This window comes from Neovison vison, chromosome 3 (assembly GCF_020171115.1).
Source record: "Neovison vison isolate M4711 chromosome 3, ASM_NN_V1, whole genome shotgun sequence".
Taxonomy (NCBI): Eukaryota; Metazoa; Chordata; class Mammalia; order Carnivora; family Mustelidae; genus Neogale; species Neogale vison.
The window spans coordinates 214033696-214047002 of NC_058093.1; the positions used below are offsets into that span (position 1 = coordinate 214033696).

The window sequence follows — 13307 nt, forward strand, 5'->3', positions numbered from 1 at the left end:
CTATTATGATTATTTCAATTTGTAACAGAGATCACATCAACTTACTTGACTTTCAGTAAATACAGACAGAATAAAAGTTTCAGTTTTAATGTTGGTAACATTAAGCCATTTGTATTTAAATTAAACCAACAACCTTAAATTAGCTTTAGTAGCAAGCATCTCCCCAGATCACATGAATCTGAGTATTTGGATTAGTCTCTGGGAATTTTAGAATGCCCAATCCTTACACAAGCATTTGCCTTCAAGCCAAGTACATGAAACTTTTACACATGCCAATTTTAGCAATACCATCCAGAGGCAGAGGAAAGCTCTCCTATCAGATGGAGTCATACCCAGACAGATGCAAACAAAAATTGTTACCATACTCAAAATCTGTGCACCCGTGTGCAATAAGCTGATGTCTGAGACAATGGTTTTGAAGCAAAGCTTTTAGTGTTAGAAGAGCAGCCCAACAAGACCCAGGGGAACATTCCCAAAGCTGCTCTGCCCTGATGAGCCCAGCAACAGCTTACACACAAGCGAGGAGAGGCGTTCTCTGAAGCCTTGGGGGGAGGGTCCTGAAGCAATCTAGAAGGATGCATTCTTCTGCACTACGAGGTGCTATTTGGGACCTGGTATGTTCAGATAACGCATAAATGTTACCATCTGTCCTCATCAGGTATCTACAAGCAGTGGGTAAACAGGGAGTAGTAGGGGTGAAGAGGCAAAGTTAATGATGGGTTGTGCATGAGGTCCAGAGGGGCATAAAATATCATTAGAGCACAATATAGAACATGGAGCCGAGTTAATCAGAATGCAAAGAATAAATCTCTGCTTATTTTAAAGATTTTATTTATTTGACAGTGAGAGCAGGAACACAAGCAGGTTAAGTGTGATGGGGAGAAAGTCTTCCTACCAAGCAGGGAGCCAGATGGGGGGCCCTCCCCAGATCCCAGGACCCTGGGATCATGATGCAAGCTGAAGGCAGTTGCTTAACCACTGAGTGACGCAGGCGCCCCTCTGCTTATGCTTTCAGAACATATCCACAGGGGTGCCTAGTTGGCTAAGTGGGCTAAGCATCAGCCTTCAGCTCAGGCCATGATCCCAGCGTCCTGGGATCAAGCCAAACCAAACCAAACCAAACCAAACTAAAACCAAAACCAAAACCAAAAAAACCCAGAACAGATCCAGGGGTCATGGGTCTGACCTCAAAACCCTAACAGCTCTTTTAAGAGGGCAGTCATAGGCCCAATTTCCCATATTCGTCTCCACTCCTTTTTTCCTGATGAAAAACTTTCCCCTGCAGTTTGCATTCCAAAAAATGACTCTCAGCTCCTAGAGAAGATGAGGGTTGAAAATGTGTGCTAGAAAAAGCATAGGGAATGTACCCAAGTTTTCCTCAGGGTGGATATTTGGAGCATTATCTGCTGCCTATTATCAGAAGGGCTAGAGTTTCAGAAGGGCCCCCGTTACAGCAGTTTGCACAGTCTGTATTTTAAAAAAGCTCTCCCCCTCCCCTTTTTCCCTTTACTTTCAGGTGCTGGTGGGTTATTTACATTTCAAAGACATGTGCTAGGATTCGTAATTTTCTCCCTTTTTCCCTCCCTCTGTTTAAACACTCAGTCAACGTTAGTTTCAGATATAGTGTTCAATAAAGGATTTGTAACATTAAGGGACAAAGAATACAAGGGTTTGTTTTTTCCTTCGAGTTTCTGGGTATTTGCAATTTACAATTTACCTTTTTTTCTTCCTCAAATACAGGACACTTCTGTCCGAATAATGATCCTTTGTAACATCTAAAAGATTTTGAGAGAAAAGATCAGGTTTTAAGATTAGTACAGCTAGGTGGGCTGTGACTTTTTAGTTTTTTTGATTTTGTCGAGATTTGTGAAACCAAGCTGACTGAGCCAGCCAGGAGCCCCAACTTTTCCCCCCTCCTTTAATCAGGGAGTTTTTTTTGAATCATATTTAACAAATATGGAAATCCAAAACTTATGCCTTCCAAAACTCTTCTAAAGCAATTTAACAAAAGCCTCCTTTCGGAGTACACAATTTACCATTGGCGCCGCTTCCAGAATTAGGCACAAACAAGTCAGCTGCAAGAGACTGGGAGCAGGGGCCAACAGTCAGTCGAAAAGGACGGCTGCCAGGAGCAACTCCACAGTCTCACTTTTATTGGATAGAAAACAATAGCCAATAGAAGGATTGATGAAGGTCAAACGTTAATCCCTGTCTTGCAGACAAGCAAGGAGGAGGATAAAGTTTATAGTTAAACAAGCACATTCAAAGGACTCATCTAACTAACAAGGGGCACTTCTGGGAAGAGAAAGAAGCGATAACAGAAAAGGGAAGCAGGTGGTTTTCGTTCCACCCTGAGCTGACCAGGCGTTCCCGGGTGCTCGGCTTCCCTGAAGCAGGCGGAGTTCCGCCCTGGGCGGACCAGGTGTTCCCGGCTGCCCAGCTTCAGGGTCTTACATCGTCCTTCTCCCCAAAGGCCTGTTGCCAGTATATGTGTTTCTTAAGGCCATATCTAAATGTGCTTGGCAACTAGTAAAATCCTCCAGGGGTTACAGTTTAAGTAACAAATTGTTCCGAGGGGCAGCAGCACGTTGGCTTCTATTAGTCTCTGGATACTGGCTTTTGGGAGATCATCTGTAGGAGGGCTTAAGAGAAATTTTTTTGGTTTACTTTGTGTAAGGAGGGGTGTCATTCTTCCAGGGACCATGGGACCTGCCTAATGGCCACAGTGTAATCAATCCTGGGCCAGAAGAGCCAGCCAGTCAAGGTCTCTGTGAGTGCCACTGTGAAGATCCATTAATTTTTATTTTAAAAATTTCCTAATCAAGTTTCTTTAGCCATTAAAAAAAAAAAAGATTCCTCTGTGGGGATGCCTGGCCAGCTCAGTTGGTGGAGAGTGCAACTCCTGGTCTCAGGGTTGTGGAGTGTAAAAAGCCCCACACTAGGTGTAAACATGACCGGGGAAAAAAAAAAAAAAAGTCTTTAAAAATAGGTAAATAAAAATTCCTTTCTAAATTTCGTAGATCTTCTGAATGTGAAGGGCTCTATCACTTAAAAGGATCTGGTGCTGTTCAAGGGCTGTAAATACTTTGCTCTGTGTGTGTGTGTAGGATACTTCTGTTAAGGGTTACTGCCCAGAAATGCCTGAAGCTGGCACAGCCTAACTATAGCAGAGAGAGCTGTTCCATGCACCCCAAGGGAATTTCAAGAGAGAGCGGTCTGCATACTTCAAACCCAGAGATTAGGGGAGCGCTGTCTGCAAATCTTGTAGGGAAAGGAAGTTAAGACAGGCAAATGGGGCTAGATTTTAAGGGGAATTTTCACTGGATGTGGGGACTGATTTGCCAATCTAATTTTTGTTCTTTTACCTTGTCAGTGGAGTCGCTAGTGACATGGAGAACAAAGGCAAAAGAAATGTGGAAAGTATTAAACTTCCCTACAACTTCCCTCCCCTTCACAAGTACTTAAGACAGGTGGAATAGTCTTCCACCAGGAACTCAACTGCCTCAATGTTGGCCAAAGGCAACCTTAGCCTGACATTAGCCTGACCTCCGGGGTCCTGTAAGTCTTCTTAAATGCATGAAAATCCCTTCAGAAACTTCCCCAAGATACCTGTTGGCAATCACACTCCAAGCAAAAGGGGCACTGGTACATTCTTATCTGAAGGGTCTCGCTGACTGGGAAACACAGGCAGAAAAAAAATTATTAAATTTCCTTACCCACTGACAAACCCTTAAAACAGGCAGAGTGACATTCCCCTAGAGACTCAACTACCCCCACCTTAAGGCTTTTCTAAGTCAAAGGGCAATCCTAGTCTGACCAACCCTTACCCCCAGGATCCTGTCAAGTCCACTTTAACAATTCTTTTGGAGGGGCGCCTGGGTGGCTCAGTGGGTTAAAGCCTCTGCCTTGGGCTCAGGTCATGATCCCAGGGTCCTGAGACAGAGCCCAGATACGCATGCAACGCATGCATCGGGCTCTCTCTGCTCAGCAGTGAGCCTGCTTCTCCCCCTTTCTCTTCCTGCCTCTCTGCCTACTTGTGATCTGTCAAATAAACCTTTAGAGAAAAAAAAAGTTCCTTTGGAAAACTCTCTCTTTAAATCTTCCAAGATAGTGTTGACAATCATTCCCAAGCATATGACCCACTGATATGTATCTAAAGGGGCTCACGAAAATGTTTTATTACTGGTAATGAATAACCTTTTCCCCAATAATAACTAGCCCCTCAAGATCCTGGAAACCTTGCTTCCAAAATTCCTTGGAGATTTACACTATCCCCCAACTCCCTCCCAACTTGCAAGCATATAAATGATCACTCCTCACAGTCCTGGGGCAGCAGCTCTTTCTGCTCACAGGTCCTGTCCCCATGCTTTAATCCACCTTTTGGCACCAAAGATGTCTCAAGAATTCTTTCTTGGTCTTTGGCTCCCGATCCTCACCCCACTGAACCTCACTTACATTCTAAGACTTCATCATCATGACTAAGTTATTACTAGACAGGAGTCAATGATTTTAACAGCAGCTAGCCTCCCTCTCTCAAGGTCCTGCAAACCTTGCTCCCGAATTCCTTAGAGACTTAACCCCTCCCAACTTAGATCAGCGCTCAATGACCCCAGTGCAGCTCTTCCTGCCCAGGGGTCCTGTCCCCATGCTTTAATAAAACCACCCTTTTTTTACACTGAAGAGGTGTCAAGAATTCTTTGACTGTTGGCTCTCAGACCCCAAACAACACAACACATCGCCATCACCAAAAGTTAGCTGTTACCAATTCAGAACTCTCCGTAAAGAATGTTTAAGCATACTATTTACGGGGTGCCTGGGTGGCTCAGTGGGTTTAAAGCCTCTGCCTTCAGCTCGGGTCATGATCCCAGGTTCTGGGATCGAGCCCCGATGTGGGCTCTCTGCTCTTCAAGGAGCCTGCTTTCTCCTCTCTCTCTGCCTGCCTCTCTGCCTACTTGTGATCTCTGTCTGTCAAATAAATAAAATCTTTAAAAACAAAACAAAAGAGAGTATCTACTTACTTAAATACAGCCAATTTAAAGGATCTATCATCTGTCTATTGGTGGATAGGATCTTATTAATTTCAGTAATGATTCAAACCGGTAAGCTTTTTTATGGCTTAACTAGGAACCTAAGCAGCTTCCAGAAAAGACACAGATGACACCCAGTCCCCATGATCCAAGTTTATTCCCCCAAAATAATCTAAGAAAGCAAAGACCTCCTTTGCATAGGTGGTAAGGATGTCTCTGGTCTCCTACAAAATTGAGATGCCTCCAGTTACAGACCCACTAATCTGTGACACTGGGCAGGGACTAACTGGAATGGGACTTTTCCAGCACTGACCCTTTAGAGAACAAAATGCCCCTTATAATCTGGGACTTCTTATGAAACTTTCCCGAGAGGTGTCACAGCTGGACTGAGTGTGCTTTTTGTTAATGGTGTCCAAGATCCCCAGCCTATCTGGGGTACTCTACCTGGGTACCCAAGGCACACCCCAGTAGCTGCACTGTCTGGATGTTGGAAACCTGGGTACCCAAGGCACACCCCAGTAGCTGCACTGTCTGGATGTTGGAAACCAGAGAGAATGTTCTCACCGGTCACCAAGGCAAGCTCTTAGGGCACAGAACATGACAAAAGGAAAAACTGCGTCTGGCTTTTATACAGGGACTCACAGCAGTTTGTCCAAACATGCTGGTCTGGTTGAGAACCAGAAACTGAAAAGAGACTTCTGGGATCTGCCCTATATGCCTGCCCTATGCTCATTCCTTTTTATGAACAAAGAACACAGAAGACACACACCAATGAAGACCATCTCTGGGAGAAATAATCAGCAACCAGAGGGTGCTGCCAAATTTTTCCCACGAGTTGCAAAGCCCAAGGAGCTAATCCCTAGTATTTTCTCTTGCTAATTGAAATTTATAGAGTACAAAAGACTCTTGTTCCATTAGATTCTGCAGACAGAGATCCCGAAAGCTCACACCATGTGTTTAAAAAAAAAAAAAAAAAATCCTACCTTCTGCCAGCTGTATTATCAGATGTCCCAGGATCTCAGTGGTGGCAGAGTCTGGGACCAGCTTTGGCCCAGCAAAATATCCTACCCACTATGCCAGCTACTGGGAGGGAAAATTCTTCCTCTACCCTCAAGTTCTTCCAGCTGGACAAAGAATTCAATTTACAAGAGACAGCAAAGGAGGAAAAAACCCAAACCTTTGTTATAAAGCCCAATAAGGAAACTGGGAAATTGACCAAAAAATGACACAGGCAGGGAGTTTTTATACATTTTAGGGGGGAAAAAAAAAGGCCGTAAGTTTGTGAGGAATATACAGGGTAAGGAAAAAAATACATGCGGGGCTTGATCCCAGAATCCTGAGGTCATGACTGGAGCCCAAGGTAGGTAAATTAACCCACTAAGCCACGCAGACCACACAAATGCCCCTGGTATTGTCCTCCACAGGTAGCACTAGTTTACACCAAGAGATCTGTTAAGTGTCTTTTTCACCAAAAAAGGTGACCTGGGGTTCCATGGGGAAATTTCAATGAAGGCTGTAGGGCCGTCAGGAGTCCCAGAGGCCCACCTTTCCTGGAGAGTTCTTGGGCAGAAGATGGGGAAGGACGACCAGAGGGCAAAGGCATCTGGAAGTTGGGCTAATACCTATTCAGAGAGGGGCACTCCCTCTTCCAGTGTCCCTCTCGTTTGCAGTAGGCACACTGGTTCGGTCCTACGATTGGGTGGCCTCTGGATCCCGAATTTGCGGGCCTCGGGTTTCTTACTCTGGGACCTGCACCAGGCTGGTGTGCACCCTGGTGAGGGTCTGACCACACCTGCCTCAACACATCCGCCAGCAAGGCTGCCTCCTGCCGCATCCTGCGCTCTTCCTCCTTCTGCCGGACCTTGTCTCGGTTTCGGAAAACATCGAAAGCAATCTCAACCAACTGATTTGTGGGCATTCCTAAAGCCCCTCTCACGCTTTTTAATTTCCTGTAAATGTCAGGGGCAGCTTGCCTTATGAAGGTTTCATTGACCATGTGTAGATTCTCTGGAGCTTCCGGATCTATATCCACATACTGCCGATAAGCCTTAAACATTCTTTCCCTGTACTCAAAGGGGTCCTCATCAGGCTTCTGTCTAACCTGCAGAACTTTATTGAGGCTTCTTTGTTTAGGGACTCCATTCTTCAGACCACTCAGGATGCAGCTCCGGTAATGCTCCAGCCTGTTTCTATCCCACTCATCGTGGGGGTTCCATCGAGGGTCGGTGGTGGGGATGGCCAGGTCTCCAAGGGCTCTCACCGGATTATAAGGAGCTTCCTCGTGCATCTTATCGGCTTCAGCACGAGCCTGTTCTAGGATCAGGCTACGTTCCTCTGGTGTGAGGAAGAACTTGAGGAGGGTCTGAATATCTGCCCATGTTGGATTATGGATAGCAAAAATAGAGGCAAAAAAATTCTTCATTCCAATAGGATCATCTAGGTAAGGGGGCATCTTGGTTTTCCAACTCAGCATGTCAGAGGTGGAAAACTGGGAACGCACGAAGATGAAACCGCTTAGCTGTTGGTTCCCGTAACCCCCACCGATCAGTACCTCATTCAGGGGCGGTCTTCCTGCCTGAATTTGGGTGGCCCTCTGGTCCAACGAGGTATCCTGGCAGGTTTGAGACCTATAGACCACTACAGGTCCTCCGGAATCTGGAGAAGGGGTTGGAGCTGGCGCCCGAGGTGCCGAACGTCGGGGGACAAGGTCCCCAGCAGTTCCAAGGGGAGGTGGCTCAGTGGTAGTCTTTAACTGCGTGGGTAATGAATTCTCTTCCTTATTACGAGAATCAAGGGAAGCTTCCTCCTTTTGGGGACTCTTTGGCACCCAAATCATGTATTTTATCTGAATTTCCTCATTCCAGTATAACAACATAAAGGATCGTAGATAGCACATCTCAGACCACTTTTTCTCCCTTTTGCAAAATAACTCCAATTGCAAGATAGTACTGTAATTTAAGGAACCATTCTGAGGCCATTTTTCTCCCGAACCCAAAGAATACAGTGGCCAGACAGTATTACAGAAAAATATCATCTTTTTCTTAGTGATGAAGTCACTCGCGAACAATGCCCAATTCCTAAGGATGCAACCCAAGGGAGTATACTTTGGGACTGAATTCTTATTTCCCATTTTATCTCCGAATTATTTAAATTAATTCTCAGCAAGTCACACAGAGCCGCTCTCACACGGGTTTTCCAAGAAATCCAATTAGCCAAGAGACCCTCTGTGAGTGTAACCCCCCCACCCCCCCCGTTTTCCTTTCTAAGAAAGGGAAAACTCCTTACCCAGGGCCTCTCGGTTGAGGTCAAACACGAAGAAAATCACGAGCAGTCAGTCATCTGTACGTTCTCACTCACCGAAAGGATGTCTTCAGAACCCCAAACAAGTTTCTCTCCCCGAAGTTAAAACCCGAAAGCAGCGAAGGCTCACTCTGCCGATTGGAGGGAGTTCGGAATCCAGACCCCCGACTGGGGGCTAAGGTAACGCAGTTGGATTCAGACTCCCTTCGCGGTTGCGGAATTTGTTACCGGGCTGAAAATAAGTTTATTTGCTGGCATGCAATGGAAAGTCGCACTCCACACCACCAGGCTTTTGCAGGAAAAAAGGGTTGCTGTAAAGCTGCCAAGCACGAAAACAGGAAGCTGGCTCAAAAATCGCACTTCCCCTCTGATTTGAGAACACGCTTCTTTAATCACAGGGGTTGGAAGTTACATATTGATGAAGAGGGCGGGGGAAACTGACTATTCATGAGGAAGGACGGAGCAAGCGCTTTGAACAAAGGTAGAGGCAACACACCTTCCACGTTTATGTTGGGTGGAGACTTGACATTAAAATGAGGCAAAGGGGGTCCTGGGTGGCTCAGTGGGTTAAAGTCTCTGCCTTTGGCTCCCGTTATGATCCCAGGGTCCTGGAATTGAGCCCCCGCATTGGGCTCCCTGCTCAGCGGGGAGCCTGCTTCCCGGTCTCTCATCTCTCTTTCTTCCTACTTGTTATCTCTGTCAAATAAATAAATAAAATCTTAAAAAAAAGAAAATGAGGCTATCAGGTGGTCACGGTCACCTATAGGACAGGGAGACGGTTGTGCGGATCTTCCCGGGACCGGTGTAAACTGAATGGGGTCTTAGACCAGATGGGACTGTCTTGCTTGTTTATAGGTTGAACCTTATCTGAAAAGAAGCAGGGGCTGACCAGAGAGAAGCAGGTCTTTGAAAAACAAGCTTTAAGTTTTCTGCTTGTCTCAGGGAAGCCTGGCTGTCTCAGTTGGTGCTGTTGGCGGAAAAATAATCAGACCTGCAAGAGACCAAGTGACACTCAGAGAAGTGTCACTCGGATTTATTTTACCCCGGCTGACCCAGCTGAGCTCGTGCTCCAAGTTCTGGGCCCCCCGGGGAATGTGGGCTTTTGTAGGGACTGTGGGAAGTCAGGTTCCAAGGCCAGTTCTGACTGCTGGTAGGTGGGTTGGAACTGGGAGAACTGGGGGAACTGGGGCTGCTTTGGTCAAGAACAGTAGTGCAGGGAGCCTGTGGTGGAAAGCCTGTTTACAGGAGCAGAAAGGGCTGGTTATGGTTATCTCTAACTTATAGTTAGTAACTTAGTGTCTTCTGGGTCCTGCTGGCCTAGGCTATCTCAAGACCTTGAACATTATTTTATTTCATTTTTTAAAAGATTTTACTTATTTGACAGCAAAAAAGAGCACAAGCAGACTCCCCATTGAGCAGGGAGCCCAATATGGGACCGGATTCTGAGATGCCTAAATTATAACCATTACCGCTATTTCTGCTTCTGTACCTTCGTTTGCTAACCCATGAGGAGATGGAAAAATACCAGCAGACTTTCTATAGGCACTCTGTAACCACACATCCCGCCGCCCAGAATTGAACCTGACAGAATGGCTGCTCCCGGGACCCCTCCCCCGGCTCTGGGCCAAGAGATAGCAGCCATCTGATGTCAGAGAAACCCCACCTGGAATTGGACATGACAGAATGACCGCTCCCGGACCCCCCATCCGGCTCTGAGCCGAGAGATAACAACCATCTGGTGCCCCGCAGCTTGACAGGAAGACCCCGGCCCATCCTGAGGTGACACATACACTGGTGGCACCAACTAAGCAGTTTGAAGAATGACAGCCCTTTGACCTAACCAAAATCTGTTCCCAGCCTTTTCCCGCTCTGTACGTGCCAGTCATTTTATACAGTTGCTGTTTGATTTTCCCACGGTATGTGGCGATTTGTTAAAGATACTATGATGTATGCTAAGTCCCTGCCTCCCCAAAAATAGTGTATAAAAAGTGTCATGATCCTGAGCTTGGGACCTCTTAGCGTCACCGGCAACGAGTGCGTGGAGGTCCGGATTTGAACTCATAATAAACAACCCTTGCTGTTTGGCTTTGACTCTGGACTCTGGTGGTCGTCTTTGGGGGGGGTCTCAGAATTTGGGCACAACAATTCCAGGACCCTGGAATCATGACCTGAGCCACCCAGGCGCCAGAGCTGGGGTTTTTAAAGGGTGAAAATTCACTGGAAAGCATCTTGGGGTAGTTCAGTTAGGGATTAGATCAGCTGTAATATTTCTTTCCTGAATTGTTTTGCCCCTCCTGGCCTTGCCCTGTCTGGTTTTGGTGTAATAAGGGCCTGGGACTGCAAAACCATGTTGCCAGATTGCATCAGTCACTTTCCTAGTACAACAGCGGAAGGTATGCATCTTGTGACTGCTCCTAAGTGGCAAACAGTGACTATTTTTTGCACACGCAGCCCATTATGTTAGCGACCTCAGGCAGAATAGCATCCCACACACTTTCTCAGTGGCAACTTCATGTTATTTCCTGAGGCCACTCTAAAGGTTTCTTTAAACGGTAACCAAGGAAAAATAAATAAAAAATAAACGGTAACTAAGGGCTACTTAACTCTGATCAGAGGCAGCTGGGAGCCACATATCTCATTGTGGGGCCTGCCAGGGGCTTGTGTTCCTGGTTTTGATGGGGCAGAAATTTTTATACTTCTTTTTTTTTTTAAGATTTTTTTTTTTTAAAGATTTTATTTATTTATTTGACAGAGAGAAATTACAAGTAGATGGAGAGGCAGGCAGAGAGAGAGAGAGGGTGCTTCCTCTCTGTCCCCGCAGTGGGCAGAGAGCCCGATGCGGGACTCGATCCCAGGACCCTGAGATCATGACCTGAGCCGAAGGCAGCGGCTTAACCCACTGAGCCACCCAGGCGCCCCTTTTTTAAAAGATTTTTAATTTATTGGGGCACCTGGGTGGCTCTGCAGGTTAAACCTCTGCCTTTGGCTCAGGTCATGATCTCAGGGTCCTGATATCGAGCCCCGAATTGGGTTCTCTGCTCAGCGGGGAATCTGCCCCCCCTCATCTTTCTGTCAAATAAATAAATAAAAATCTTTTAAAAATTTAAAAATCACACTTAAAAAAAGATTATTTATTTATTTATTTGGCAGACAGAGATCACAAGTGGGCAGAGAGGCAGGCAGATAGAGAGGGGGAAGCTGGCTTTCTGTTGAACAGACAGCCCGATGCGGGGCTCAATCCCAGGACCCTGGGATCATGACCCGAGCTGAAGGCAGAGGCTTTAACCCACTGAGCCACCCAGGCACCCAGAAATTTAAAAAAAAGATTTATTTTAGGGCTCCTCGGTGGCTCAGTGGGTTAAGCCTCTGCCTTCGGCTCAGGTCATGATCCCAGGGTCCTGAGATAGAACCCGAACCAGGCTCTCTGCTCTGTGAGGAGCCTGCTTCCCCCCTTTCTCTCTGCCTGCCTCTCTGCCTACTTGTGACCTCTCTGTCAAATAAATAAAATCTTAAAAAAAAAAAAAAGATTTTTATTTTGGAGGGGAGGGGGAACTCTCAGTCCATGGAGGGTATGACTCTTGATTGCTGAATTGTGAGTTCAAGCCCTGTGTTGGGTGTACAGATGACGTAAAAAATAAAATCTTTCAATTAAGGGTTTTATTGTTAAATCATCTCTACACCTGATTCGGAAGTATCTATATTTATATCTATGTCTACACCACATCTTCTTTATCCTCATCAGTGGATGGACACTTGGGCTCTTTCTGTAGTTTGGCTATTGTTGATAATGCTGCTATATACAGCAGGATGCGTGTATCCCTTTGAATTTGTGTTTTTGTGTCCTTTGGGTAAACACCTAGTACTGAAATTGCTGGCTTGTAAGGTAGCTCTATTGTTAACTTTTTTTTTTTTTTTTTTTTTTAAGATTTTATTTCTTTGACAGAGACAGACAGCGAGAGCAGGAACACAAACAGAGGGAGTGGGAGAGGGAGAAGTAGGCTTTCCCTGGAGCAGGGAGCCCAATAGGGGGCGCAATCCCAGAACCCTGGGATCATGACCTGAGCCACCCAGGTGCCCCTATTTTTAACTTTTTGAGCAACCTGCCTACTGTTCTTGAGTGGCTGCACTAGTTTGCTTTCCCACCAACAGTGCAGGAGGGTTTCCCCTTTTTCTACATTCTTGTCACATCTGTTGTTTCCTGTGTTGTTAATGTTAGCTGTTCTGACAGGTGTGAGGTGGTATCTCATTGTGGTTTGATTTGCATTTCCTTGATGATCAGTGATGTTGAGCATCTTTTCGTGTATCTGTTGGCCATCTGGAGGTCTTCTTTGGGAAAATGTCTATTCATATGTTCTGCCCAGTTCGTAACTGGATTATTTGGGTTTGGGGTGTTGAGTTTGATAAGTTCTTTATATATTTTGGATACTAACCCTTTATCACATGTGCCATCTGCAAATATCTTCTCCTATTCTGTAGGCTGCCTTTCAGTTTTGTTGATTGTTTCCTTTGCTGTGCAGAAGCTTTTTATTTTGATGAACTCCCAAATAGTTCGTTTTTGCTTTTGTTTCCCTTGCCTCCAGGGACGTGTCTAGTAAGAAGTTGCTGGGGCACCTGGATGGCTCAGTTGGTCAGACATCCAACTCTTGATTTCAGCTCAGGTCTCGATCTCAGGGTTGAGAGTTCAAGCCTAGAGCTGGGGTCCACTCTGGGCAGGGAGCCTACTTTAAAAAACAAACAAACAAACAAAAAACTGCCAAGGTCAAAGAGGATGCTGCCTGTGTTCTCCTCTAGAATTTTGATGGTTTCCTGTTGAAGCACAGAGTCTAAATTGTAATATAGGTGATTATCAACCTTTTCCTTTATGATTTGGGCATTTTGTGTCTTACTTAAGAACTCTGCCCCTACCCCAAGGTCATAAAAGTATTCTGTAGTTTCTACTGAAAGTTTTTTCTTTTTCTTTTTTTAAAAAGATTTTATTTA

At 45.7% G+C, this 13307-nt stretch overlaps 1 long non-coding RNA gene across 2 annotated transcripts; it reads right to left on the reverse strand.

Moving 5' to 3' along the window:
* Positions 1-413: 413 nt before the first annotated feature.
* Positions 414-8698, reverse strand: LOC122903211. 2 transcript variants are annotated; one of them, XR_006383934.1, is made up of 4 exons: positions 8313-8698; positions 3610-3674; positions 1718-1775; positions 414-662 (listed from the first exon to the last, which is right to left on the reverse strand). It is a non-coding gene; the product is annotated as an uncharacterized LOC122903211 (long non-coding RNA). The 2 variants fall into 2 exon arrangements; XR_006383933.1 differs by lacking the exon at positions 3610-3674.
* Positions 8699-13307: the final 4609 nt, after the last annotated feature.